At 40.5% G+C, this 14,294-nt stretch overlaps 1 protein-coding gene across 3 annotated transcripts in view; it reads left to right on the top strand.

Annotated features, from left to right (window-relative positions):
- mcc (MCC regulator of WNT signaling pathway) overlaps positions 1 to 14,294 on the top strand; it is a 196,356-nt gene that overhangs the window by 21,791 nt on the left and 160,271 nt on the right. The window lies entirely within an intron of this gene.

Below are 14,294 nucleotides of genomic sequence, written 5' to 3'. Positions count from 1 at the left end.
GTTCAATGGTCTCTGTTCACAGATGGTTCTTGGCCTTCCTCCTCTGCATGCTTTTAGTAGTTTGTTGGAGGCACAGGGTTGGTTCACACTTACTAATTAGTAAGTCAAAGACCTTCTATAAGTCATAGTTTGCAGCACCTGCAGAAGGATAAAGAAACTGGTTTTATTCAGCTTAGAGTAACTTTTACTGCAGAGAACCAAAGAGACCTGAGCTAGTAGAGATCTGAAGGGTTCTCCCACTCTTTTTCACAGCCCAAGCTGTTCATCTACAAGAGAATCAATTACCTACTTGTTGGTAGGCAACAAAGCTTTCGTCATTGATAACTGGTTGGTAGTCCACACACCAGTTAGCTACTTGTTGCGGGCTGAATCTCCGTTTGTACACATTCTTGACTCTAATTTTTCTGCAGTTTTTCCTCCTCCTTCCTGTTTGAACCAGCTGCTATGTAAGCAGTGCCTAGCAGTGTCGGGTTACTTGCTTGAAAAAAACATGCGGTAAGTCTTCAGCAATCCTTGGTTTTAAAACCGTTCTTTTTTTCATCTCAGTCCACAGTCAAAATACATAAAAGTAAGACAGTCTTTATGTTTAGTATTGTATTACAGGTTCGTTTAATTTTGAAACTAGCCCAATTTGCTGAGTAAGCACAACAGATCTTGCTCAGTGTGCTTTTGTTTTCAGTGAAAGTAATTTGTTCAGCATTTTTAAGTGCTTTTAGAAATGTTTCCTACTGTTTTTGCTGTTGTAAATTGATCCTTTTCTTCCTATTAGTCATCTAATTGTCCACCTGTAGCAAGGCTACAGAGCGTTCATATGATCTGTTGCTGATTGGATCACTTAATTCTGCTGCTACCAGATTATTTCTCCTGTCAGCATGCATGTAGTCCTGTGCTGCAACTTCAACAGAGAAGCACCTTATTTGTAGATAATGAGGTGTTGCTCTTGGCATGTCCTTCTACACTCCTAATTGAACTAGGATTAGTCTCTGGCGAGAACTGACTGGTAGAGTGAGATATGCTGGGTTACAATATTGTACAATATGGTGAATTACAATCCTGCATCTGATTTCCCATAGAACTCATGGATGCCTAGTTTTGAGCTATTAGATCTCTTGTAAATCTTTTACGCTTAGCATGGTAGCTGTGCCTCGCATGATGGATAAACTTGTGAAGACTGGACGTTTCAAGGTCTTTATGGTAGTAATTCTTACCAAAGTTGAGTTGCACAAATGCATCCCCCATGGTTTTGGCAGATTTTGGCTATTTGTTGTATTCTGTGTCTTGTATGATGATGGGTGGTCCGCCTGGCTTTTATTGTTTTCAAATTTTTTTGTTAGAACTGAGAGAATTGTTTAGCTGTTTGAGTTCATCACAGTTGCTATAGTTCTGAAGTCACACAGGCAGTTTATGACAATCCAGTAATTTAGTCTTTTTACTCCAGTCTCTTTTTATTTAATTAATTTACTTTTAAATTCTGGCTTGTTCTAGTGGAATTCAAACTCTTGTCTAGATTAGTGTGTCCAGGTCTCTGAGTAACCACACTAATCCACTTTCGTTACCATTATTCTACATTAGGTTAATGGTGTAAGTTTCTAAACGCATTTGTTTTATATGTTCTGGCTTTAATAAGTTTAAGATGTGTGGTTTATTTTGATGACTTTTTAGAAAGATCAGTTGAATATATATGGAACACAAATCTTGCTTGTGGCTCTAATCTCAATGATGTTTTGCTTGAGTCATTTTCCAACCATTGTTAACTAGTGCTATTTTTGTGCATGTAAAATGTTGAAAATTAGTCTTTAATAGAATAATACACATGGAGGCTATTGGGCCTATTATGTCTGCATTGACTCACCAATGAGCAGCTCAGAGTGCCATTTTCCTGCTTTCTCCTCGTAATGCTTCATGTTATAGAGTCATAGAGATATATAGCACAGAAACAGGCCCTTCAGTCCAACCTGTCCATGCCGACCAGATATACTGATCTAATCTAGTCTAATTTGCCAGCACATGGCCCATATCCCTCTAAACTCTTCCTGTTCATTTACCCACCCAGATGCCTTTCAAAATGCTGTAATTGTATCAGCCTCCATCACTTCCTCTGGCAGCTCATTCCATACATGCACCATCCTTTGTGTGAAAACGTTGCCCCTTGGGTCCCTTTTATATCTTTCCCCTCTGCTCTCTAGATCTGGACCCCCCCCCCCCCCCCCCCGGAAAATACCTTGTTTCTTTACCCTATCTATGCCCCTCATGATTTTATAAACCTCTATAAGGTCACCCCTCAGCCTCTGATGCTCCAGGGAAAACAGCCCCAGGCTATTCAGCCTCTTCTATAGCTCAAATCCTCTAATCCTGGCAACATCCTTGTAAATCTTTTCTGAATCTTTTCAAGTTTCACAACATCCTTCCAATAGGAAGGAGACTAGAATAGCACGCAATATTCCAAAAGCGGATGAACCAATGTCCTGTACAGCTGCAACATGATATCCTAACTCCGTTACTCACTGCTCTGATCAATAAAGCAAAGCATACCAAATGCCGCCTTCACTATCCTATCTGTGACTCTACTTCACCTGCACTCCAATGTCTCTTTGATCAGCATACTCCTCAGGACTTTACCATTTAAGTGTATAAGTCCTGCTCTGATTTGCTTTTCCAAAGTGCAACACCTCATATTTATCTAAATTAAACTCCATCTGTCACTCCTCAGCCCACTGGCCCATCTGATCAAGATCCCGTTGTAATCTGAGGTAACCGTCTTCGCTCTCCATGACACCACCAATTTTGGTGTCAGCTGCAAACTTACTAACTATACCTTCTATGTTCACATTCAAATCATTTATATAAATGACAAAAAGCAGTGGACCCAACACTATTCCTTGTGGTACACCACTGGTCACAGACCTCCAGTCTGAAAAACAACTCTCCACCACCATCCTCTGTCTTCTACCTTTCAGCCAGTTCTGTATTCAATGGCTAGTTCTCCCTATATTCCTTGAGATCTAACCTTGCTAACCAGTGTCGCATGAGGAACCTTGTTGAATGTCTTATTGAAGTCCATGTAGATCTTTATTACTTCTTTACAAAATCTCAATCAAGTTTGTGAGACATGACCTCCCAGGCACAAAGCTGTGCTAACTATCCCAAATATGTCCTTGCCTTTCCAAATACGTATAAATCCTGTCCCTCAGGATTCCCTGCAATAATTTGCCCACCATCAATGTCAGGATTACCGGTTTACAGTTCCCTGGCTTTTCCTTATCACTTTTCTTAAATAGTTGTTCCCTTTTCAGGAAGCTAACAACTCTCTCTTTTTGCTGCCTCCACAATACACACTTCATTGTGCACAGTGCACTTGAGATTCTGTGCACACGTTTCATGAAAGTTTTTGCTCTGATCATTTTTGCTTCTTTTGACTAGTTACATTAAATCTGTGACCCCCTTGCTCTTGATCCTCTGAGAGGATCTGTTTTCTACCTGTTACTCTGAACTATTCAAAATCATGAAGGGTCTGCACAGTTCAATTTGCTCCCCACCCTGATCCTCCAAGGAAAACATTTCAAACTTTTACAATCTACCTTCATAACTGAAATTGCTCAACCCTGGAAGCATTATCTCCAATGTCCTCGCATTCTTTTTTAGTGTGGTGCCTAGACCTGCTTTAAGTTAAATGTGTGTGGTTTATGGGGAGCCTGCAGATGTACTGTGCTTGTCAAATGCCTTTTGGAAATCTAAAGTTCCACATAAAAGCTCCTTGTGTAAAGTAGGAGTTCATGGTATGGCTGAAACATATGATCATAGAAGATGGGAAGTGTTCAGCGGTCATTAGTGGGATTGATAACTACAATGAGTGGTTCCTCTTATGAGGGAGATTGGGCAGGCTGGGCTTATTTTCCTAATGGGTTCAGAAGAACAATAAGTGATTTGATTGAAGTATGAAAGATTCTGACAAGGTTGTGGAAATGTTTACTCTTGTGGGTGAGTCCAGAACTTGGGGCATTGTTCAAAAATTAGCAACTGCGCCTCTTTTCATGAGTTGAATTCTTGTGACGGTTGAGGGACTTTTGAAAACTCTGCTTCAGAAGGCAGTGGAAGTATGGTCATTGTGTATTTTTTAAAATGGAATGACCTACTTCTCCTAATTCATCTGCTTGCTGCCATCTTGACCCACTGCATTCTAACAGAAGTGTGTACAGCCACAGAGCTATTGGAAAGGAAATTCCAAGATTTTGAACCAGTGACAATGAAAGAACAGAACTTGTAGTTCTAAGTTGGAGTGATGTGTGAAATGGAGGGAAACTTGTAGGTGGTTGGTCTTCTCAGGCATCTACTGGTTTTCTATTTTCAGGTGGTTTGGAACATCTAATGAACAGTGCATCCTGTGGATGGCACTCGCTGCTGCCGCTCCTTGGTGGAGATGGAAAGAGTGCATGTATAACTGCTAAATTGAGTACTAACCAAGCTGTCTGCTTTAATCTGAATGTTATGTAATTTCTTGTGTTGGTGGAGCTGCCCTTCCATGAGAGTAGGGAGTATTCCATCATATTCTTGACCTGTACCTCGTAGACGGTGCAGGCTTTGAGGAGTTGAGGTGAGCTAGTTGCTACACAATTTGACTTACTCTTCTAGCCGCATTGTTTATATAGCTGGTCCAGTTCAGATTCTGGTCAGTAATAATCCCCAAGATGTTGGTGGGGATTCTGCTTTATTATCCTGTCATCTTTAATGCTGAGGGCTCTCTGTATTTGTCATGCCTTAAGAGTTCTTACTACTAGAAAAGGTACAGTCTGAACATTTCTGTGTTGAGCTCATCTGCTTGTTACCTTCCCACTGCCTATCTAATACTGTTGTCTTATCAATGTTAAAACCTTCACCTGTCTGAAATTCCCCTTTCTTTCACCATATCTTGAGTACCACCATCTATCTTGGTAAAGATAGATGTGAGGCATTTATTTAATAATGCAGCCATGCCACCTGCTTTGGAGTATATTTTCACTTTTATAGTCCCTCATCGATCTACTGTTTACCAACCCTTTACGGTTTTTATGTCTACAGGAGAACTTTGGGAACTTCATATGCTACCTACCAGTATCTCTTTATAATCCCTCTTTGCCCCTCTTCTTTTTCACCAGTCCTCTGAACCTTCTACATTCAACCTAGTTCTCCATTGTATTTTCTATATAATGGCTGCTATAAGCATACTTTTTCAACTTACATCATTTTTCAGTTGTCATCCTAGGGGATTCCGCGTTTACTTTCACTGTGTCTAAATCATATCTTCTTTGGTAACCTATTGTATGCTTACCCATTTTCCTGCCAATCTTTGCCTTCTAATTTATTTGATCCAAGGTGATGCATTGAAGTTAGTTTTCCCTAATTTCATTATTTTTACTCTGGATCAATTTTAATTCTGGATCAATTTTAATTCTTTTTCATAATAAGTAAACTTTATGAACAGTATCTCTGAAATGTTCTCCCACTGAGACTTGCTCAACCTGGTCCACCTCACTCCCAAGAACTTTGGTGCTTCCTTTCTTGTTAGACTGGGAAAATATTGCTGCAGGCTATTCTCATAAGCGGACTCAAACTTTTGACCCTTACGCTAGCCCTATCCCAGTTTGTATTCAGATCATTAAAGTGCAGCATATTAACTACTCTTTAATTTTTATACATTTTGTATAATTTCCTTACCTGTTGGTTTACATTTTTCCCATTAGTTCTTAGCTGATGGGGATAACGGGTCTTCATTGGGATAGCAAGGAGTAACTAGTGTGCCACAGGGTTCAGTTCTCAGGCACTGGTTATTTACAATCCAAGTTAACGACTTGCAAATTTGACTGTAGTTAAAATTTGAATGACACTGAAATAGGTGGGAAATTAAGTTACAATAAAGAAATAATAAATTTGCAAATGGGTATAGGTGAGGTGAAGGGGTCAAAATTTGGCAGATGAAGTTTAATGTGGATAAGTAAGAGGTTATCCATTTTAGTTCAAAGAATCGATAGATAGCTTATTATCTAAATGGAGAGAAACTTCAGTGTGCTTCAGAGGGATCTGGATGTTCTTGTCCATGAATTGCAGAAAGTTAGTATGCAGGTACCAAAGCAAATGGAATCTTGGCATTTATTGGAAAAGGAATAGAATATGTAAGTAGGCAAGTGTTGTTGCAACTGCAAAAGACATTAGTGATACTGCACTTGGAGTATACAGTGTTGGCCCCTCACTTGAGGAAGGAGGAGGTTGCATTGGAGGTACCTCAAAGGAGGTTCAGTCGATTGATCACAGAATTGAACTTGGTCTTATGAAGAGAGATTGAGCAGTTTAGAAGCATGAGGAGATTTAATTGAGCTATACAAAATGCTCAGGGATTGACAAAGTGGATGCAGTGAGGGTATTTCCTTTTGTAGGATGAGAGATAGCAGTTGACAGGAAAATGGAGTTAACACTAAGTTGGGGGATCAGTGATGTTCGTATTGAATGGCAGAGCAGGCTGGAGCTGAATTGCTCATTTCTGCTTTTAGTTCATATGATTAACCATACTGGACAATGTATTGTGCCCAATTTATTCCTTTGCTTGACCCAAATGTCCCTCTTGGGCATCCTTCTCCAGCATTGCAGTGCTCTCCTAATGCTGCCAAGCCATTCTCTTTTCGGTCCTTTGCCATTTCTCTTGAACACGTTGTATCCAGGATTTTTAAAAAAAATTGGATGTGGGTGTTGCTGGTTAGGCTATTTGCCTCAAGGGCAGTTAAGAATGGATCATTATGTAGACCAGGTTCTTTCAATAAAGGACATTACTAAACCGTATTTCTTTTTTGTTTTTGACAGTTTATAGTTATCATTAAATTCTTAATTTCAGTGAAATGTTAACTTCCATCATCTGCCATGGAGGGGATTTGAATTCTGGTCCCCAGACATCACCTAGGTCTCTGGGTTATTGGGTCTTGATGTTGCTGGGCCATCACTTCTCCTATTTAATCATTTCCTTGAACATGATTTCCATTGTAGCTGTGGCATCATATTCCCTCATGGTCATCTTACTTACCACACTCCATGCATTCATGGTTGAGTGAGTAAGCAAATGGATGGCAGATGAAGTGTAGTGTGGTTAAGTGTGAGATTACTACTTTGGTAGCACAAACATGAAGGTGGATTATTATTTGAATTGTTAGATTTAGAAATGGGGAGGTACAACAAGGATAGCAAACAAGACATGTGTCTTGTACACCAGTCGTTGAAAGTGAGCATGCAGGTGCAGTTGGTTGTGAAGAAGCCAAATGCTATGTTGACCTCCATAGTGAGATGATCTTTGCACAGGAGCAGAGATGCCTTGCTGCAGTTATGCAAGGCGTGGCTGAGACCACAGCCTGGAGTACTGTGCGCAGTCTTGGTCTCCCTATCTGAGAGATGATCTGGCTATGGAGGGAGCGCAGCAAAGGTTTACCAGAGTGATTCCTGAGATGGCAAAACTGGTATATGAAGAGAGACTGGCTGTGTTAGGACTAGAAGAATTATGGGGAATCTCATGGAACCTATAAAATTACATACAAACATATGAACAAAGATCAAGAATAGGCCACTAGGCCTTTCTAGCCTGTTCCACTATTCAATAAGGTCATAGATGATCTGATTTTCTTACATTCTTGCATATTCTGAGTAATCTTTCATCCCCATGGTAATTAAGATCAGAAAAAGAAGTCAAAACAATGGTAATTTGCTTGGAGGGTCACCAAACGCTTGGCTGAGGTGTTGGGGCAAGAGGGTCTTTAAGAACAAGCACGGGACAGGAAGGAGAAGTTCAGAGGCTTGGAAAATATGCTGCTTCGATGGCAACCAATGGTGGTACAGAAGAGGGGGGGTTGCACAGTTAGATTAATGGAGAGTTTAATGAAAGGATTCTGGAAAAAATTACAGATGAGAAGGACAAGATTCATGAAGGGATTTAAACAGAAGGATGGGAGCTTGTAATGGGGGCACTGTTTGCCAATACAAATGAGCAAACTCGAGGTAATATTGTTTTCTTCCTTCGTTTATGGGATGTGCGCATGGATGGCAAAGCCAGTATTTATTGTTTATTCCTGATTCATCTTGAGAAGATGAGCTGCCTTCCTGAAATGCTATATCTTGTGTTGAAGCGATGCTTGCATTGTTGTTAGGTGAGGAGTCTCCTGATGTTAACCCCATGAAGAAGAAACAGTGATTATATTTGTAAGTGAGAAGGATGTGTGATTGGAGCGGAACTCTCAGATATCATTTGCCTGCCATCCTTCTTCTTTGAGATTGCAGGTTTGTCAGGTGTTGTCTGGCTCTTCTTTAACAAGTTATAGACGACTCCGACCAGAATGTGATGAATGAATTTGCCCGGGTATCCCACAATACTGAAGCGGTCAAATCAATATGAACACAACCTGTATCAATACAAAACAGTTCCAACTTTATTAGGAACAAAGTTACAATAATCTTTAACATTAAACTAATTTTTAATACAATTTGGGCCTTTAACATATTAGTACTTGCTGAGTCTCTTGTGGATGTACACTCTTGTGCGCTCTCTGGGTCTGCGAAGCTGTTTTTCTTTCTGGATGGTCAGCTGGTGTCTGCCTCTTGTGATGTTCTCTTTAGAAGGCCTCAGATAATTCCAAGAGTGAGATCTGCAGATGAGCCCTGTTTTTATACCTTTTTAGATGACTTTCTATAGTTCTGGCCAACCAGGGAGATATACTGAATAGTTTGAAACAAGACTCAATCATTTAGATGGTATGCTACTGTTAGTTTCTTTGTGTAGCAGGAACTGGTGCCTTTCTGTCTGGACTCCCCTTTGTTTAGTGGATAGGTTGTTTGGGGTACATCTGTCCAGAATAACGTTGGCCTTTTACATTATGCTAATACCATTAACACCTGGCTGCTGTGTTTGCAGTGCGTCTCGCGTGTGGGTTTAATAATTAAGAATTTTATTTGGTCAATATACCCAGCATCCCTTGTTTGTCCAAGTTCGCAACCTATCTGTGTTTTAGCAGCCAGAAGGCTGTTACAAAGGTACAGTTGATGCCTTTGAGAGTTGTTAACTGTATTTTGTAGATTGTACTTTGCGACTCCTGTGTGCTAGTGATAGTGAATGTACAAAATTATATGGGTTACTTTATCCTGGATAGTGTTGAACTCCATAAAGAGCTGTTAATGTTTGGTCGATTAAACTGTGAAGAGTGAGATTGAGAAAAACAGTACAGGTAGTTCTTTTATAATGTGATGGTTGTGTTCTTGTGCAGCTCCACATGATAGAAATTTCATGCTTTAGAAATGGGGCTTAAAGTGTTGGAGATTATAATCTTGTTACAGCCAGCGCTTGTTCTTAAAGTAGGTAAAAACAATGACTGCAGATACTGGAAACCAGAGTCCAGATTAGAGTGGTGCTGGAAAAGCACAGCAGTTCAGGCAGCATCCGAGGAGCAGTAAAATCGACGTTTCTGGCAAAAGCCCTTCATCAGGAATACAGGCAGAGAGCCTGAAGCGTGGAGAGATAAGCTAGAGGAGGGTGGGGGGTGGGGAGAAAGTAGCATAGAGTACAATAGGTGAGTGAGGGAGGGGATGAAGGTGATAGGTCGGGGGGAAGGGTGGAGTGGATAGGTGGAAAAGAAGATAGGCAGGTAGGACAAGTCATTGGGACAGTGCTGATCTGGAAGGTTGGAACTGGGGTGAGGTGGGGGAAGGGGAAATAAGGAAACTGTCGAAATCCACATTGATGCCCTGGGGTTGAAGTGTTCCGAGGCGGAAGATGAGGCGTTCTTCCTCCAGGCGTCGAGTGGTGAGGGAGCAGCGGTGAAGGAGGCCCAGGACCTCCATGTCCTCGGCAGAGTGGGAGGGGGAGTTGAAATGTTGGGCCACGGGGCGGTGTGGTTGATTTTTCTTAAAGTTCCCACTTTAGAAGCAGTGTCCCCAATTTGTCAATTGCGTTACAGCAAATTTGCGTTAATGAAACATGCGTTACAACAGCATGACCTGTACTGGATTCAGTACAGGTTGTGACACTGCTTGCTGAAGATGTTGAGTGGACTTCTCACATTCTTATGTATGGTTGAAGAGTGGAACTTGGTGTTGCAATAAGTTAGTGTGGATGATTGTTACGACATGGAGTAAACACCTCTGCTAATTTAAACCAGGCACGCAGAAAAGCTTACCTTGCGTCATCTGTTAAATTGAGTGGCAAAAAACTATCCCAGATACCACTATTTAAAGAAAAATTGGAACAATTTTTTTACAAGTCCAAAAGAGAACATTAAACTACAACTATTTATAACTCCTTTCTCTTAAACCAATTTCTACCTGATCACTCTACAATACTGGTCCGATTAAATTCCCTCTTAAATTTACGGCAAAATCAATTTCAAAATCATCTTCAGATTCGAACTTTGTAGATTTCTCTAGGTCTGCATCTGTGTTCTGCTGCACAAATTTCTTATGGACAGGTACCTCTGAGAGCTATTCTGCAGGCTGTTACGTTGGTGTTTGGCAACTCTTTGCTGTTCTCCCCCAGCTTGTCAAAATGTATGATTTAATACCCCAAAACATTGATCACTTCATTGGTTTGATGTCATCCAAAACGGTAAACTTAAAATTAGATTGGATTTTGATATCTGGGGCATAATTTAAACTAATTGGCTGAATTTGAGTTTTTGTACCATGGTAACACAGCTCCAGCTATTTGTTTCAACGAAGTGTTACGTTATTAAATTTTTCCGCATACTCTGTGCCTCTTTAGGTCTGTGCCAGCTTTCACACACTCTTAAAGGTACAGTACACAGCTCCACCTTCATAACATGATGGAAAATGAAGGAGCAATCCTTAGTACAGAGGAACCTCGATTATCCAAACAAGGTGTGCGGGCATTATTTCCTTCTGATAATTGATTATTTGGTTAATTGATTCAATGCCTCTCCTCTGGGGTTTCGCGTTTCTGAAATTTCTTTGTCTCCTTGCTGTGCCTGCCTTACTCCCTCTGTCTCAGGGTTTGTTTCTGAGCAGGCACACGTGTAAGGAACCTGCAGCATTCATTTTTAATCATTGTAAACAAAAGATGCGATCAGTGTTGGACGCATCTCTTTGATGTAATGTTTCTATCAGGACCTTGAGATCATCTTTTGGATAATCTGAAATTCAGATAATTGATAGTCGGTAATCGAGGTTCCTCTGTACACTGGAATGTTTGGGATTGGAGTTGACTAAGACATAGGTGAGGGCTTCAATACCAGATGGACTGAAGTTTAAGAAACACTTCTCTGTCCTTGGATACATGGATACCAGTGGTGGGTTGAAAGAAGTGAGAGTATCTAGGAGATCGGAGTTAGAGCAGTGTTCTTTTAGGGGTAGGTTTACTAGATGGTTACAGTGAATCCATGAAGCAATTAGTTGAATTTCAAATTTGAGGCAATATGAAACTGGGAGATGAGTTGATGACCGAGCATAGGCTTGATTCTTGGCTCAGAGGAAGTTAGAGTATTGGGGTTAGCCACAAAATTACATTGAGACCATGATCCTATTGAATGTAGCAGACTTGAAGGGCAGAAATTAGAATGTTGGGTGAGTAGGAGAAAGTGAGGACTGCAGATGCTGGAGATCAGAGTCAAAAGGTATACTGCTGGAAAAACACAGCCAGCCAGGCAGCATCGAAAGAGTTGGAGAGTGAATGTTTCGGGCATGAGCATTTCGTCGGGAAAGGCCTTGATGTGGGACAGGGCCTGTACAGCATGTGTTTACAAAGACTTAGGCAAGCATCAAGTGCAGCACTATGTTAAATATTATCTAATGTTTGACCACTTGCATATTTTTCTGTTATTCCATACTTTCATAATGTGCTTCCTCCCCTGTCTAGGTGACATCCTCAGTGCTTGGGAGCCTCCTGTGAAGCGCTTCTGTGACCTTTCCTCCGGCATTTGTAGTGGTTTGAATCTGCCGCTTCCGGTTGTCAGTTGAACGGACTGCTGGAACTGACAACCGGAAGCGGCAGATTCAAACCACTACAAATGCCGGAGGAAAGGTCACAGAAGCGCTTCACAGGAGGCTCCCAAGCACTGAGGATGTCACCTAGACAGGGGACGAAACGTCTGCAACACAAATTCTCAGCTCGGCGAACAGAACCACAACAACGAGCACCCGAGCTACAAATCTTTTCACAAACTTTGAACACCTACGTGCTTCCTCAGTTTTGAATCCTTTTGAATTTAGTATATAAATTTGCAGCCTTAACTGTTAGCATGCTCACTATGAGGGAGCCAACTAATGTAAGTATGTTTCTTCATAAAGAATTTGTTAATTTATTGATATTTTAGGTAGGATTAATTTATTGCTAATGGCGGTGTTAATTCACTTAGAATCCAATAATCCCTACAGTGTGGAAGCAAGCCATTTCAACTATCGAGTCTACACTGACCCTTTTGAATATCACACACATGCGCACACGCATACCACTTTCACCATCTCCCTGTAATGGCTAATCCTCCCTGTAACTCCACATTTCCCATGGCTAATCCTCCCTGTAACTCCACATTTCCCATGGCTAATCCACCTAATTTGCGCATCCCCAGATAGTTAACTTAAGATGTGTTCTACCTGCTTATTATGCAACTGATCACAAAAATACACGGTTGAGGTCTTGAAGCACTTTGGAAGAATAGAGTTTTTGCTGATCAGAAATGCTTTGAAAAGTAAATGATTAAAATATAATTCTTCTAGATATGAATATAACCATTTTTTTCTGATCACCCTCCTAGTGGTTGTCAAGTTCCAAAGTGAAACTTCTATACTTCATAATCCAGCAGATATCCATAACTGCATAAAATAGGTGGTAGCTGAAAGGATGAGTTCACAGGATTTCAAGACTTAAACTTCAACTGTAAAAAGTCACATGAAAAGCACCATTGATCAAACTCTCTTGAACTTTAAATTACAGAGTTTTCTCCTTTTTGTCCCTTGCACCTAAACACCTTATTTTACATGAACCTTTAAGTTGTATTTTGAATTTCCTAGACCCAGTTTTGGCTTCTGAGTTTTATTCCTTTCCTTTCACAGTCTGGTAGTGACCCTTGAACTGTCTTTCATAGTGAGAAGCTTTTACTGTAGGTTTCCTCTTGGGTGAATTTTCTCGACTAATTTCAGATCCTCACGAGTTTGGCTTTTTAAATCACTGTGCATGCTCCCACCCACGTTGTTTTTCAGTGAAGCATAGACTCTCAACCTCGAATGTTTCCTCTCGCCTGGATCATGGCATGCTGTCTGAGAGAGTTTTCAGGGATAGCAGAGAAACCTTTCCTTCTCAAACTCTGGGAGCATCAATCCTGTGGACCTTCTTTCCAGGGAGAAAAACTGATTAGAGCTAGGGGTTATCATGGAGGCAATTAGGCACCTTAAAGCATTATTCAGAAGTGATAATCTGAACAGCTACAGATTTGGAAATTAGTAGTCTAACCACAGTAAATGCAAGTGTTGCTGCCATTGTCTTCAGTTGTGAATCTTCTTTCCAGCAAAATCACCTGGCTTTTATCATTTAAAGAAAATGCACCACAAGGCCTGTGTTAGGCAGACTTCAGAACAGGTCATATTACTAAGTTAGTTTTCCCTCGGGTGTGCATGTTTAAAACACAATGAGATCATAATTTTTTAATATAATTGAAGTAATTTGCCTTTCTTATCCAGAAGAATTCTAATTGTGAACTGTCTTGTCGGTAGAATTGTTTAAATAGTAGGACTTTGTGGCATTCTACCCACAATGCACGGAGCAAAGTGTCGATAAAATAAGTGTGTCTAGTTATCACCAAATAGGAGATAATGGGTATTTTGGTTTGTTCAGGATTTAAAAAAGAAGTCTCACTGTGGAATTTAGGTTCCTGTTGCAAAGCTGATATTTATTGCCTGTAACTAATTTTCCTAAGATTATTGGCTTGCTAGACCATTTCAGACCTATGGCATCACTGAGAGTGTCCTAGAAATCAAACCCTGCTTCTCCTGGAGCTGTCACAAAAGTTAAAGATTTTATCACCGTACAGTCAGTTCTGCTACAATGTTCTGTTCACATACAGTCCTGTGTTATAAGGAAATTGTGTAATAGCAGTACTATTTAAACTAATGGGGCCGGAATTACGTTATAACCAATACACACTTCAAAGGTTCACATTTTAGAAACTGTGTCCCCAATTTGTCAATTGTGCTATAGTGAATTTGCAATAATGAAATACGTGTGATAGCAGAACAACCTGTATGCAAAATGTTTGTTGTTTTGGACCCAGTCTAACAAAGCACAGACT

This window comes from Chiloscyllium plagiosum, unplaced genomic scaffold, assembly GCF_037043375.1.
Source record: "Chiloscyllium plagiosum isolate Xiang-an unplaced genomic scaffold, Cpla_swu_hap1 HiC_scaffold_2, whole genome shotgun sequence".
NCBI classification, from domain to species: Eukaryota; Metazoa; Chordata; class Chondrichthyes; order Orectolobiformes; family Hemiscylliidae; genus Chiloscyllium; species Chiloscyllium plagiosum.
The sequence above is the reverse complement of the archived record's forward strand: the minus strand, read 5'-3'. Positions and strand labels throughout refer to the sequence as shown.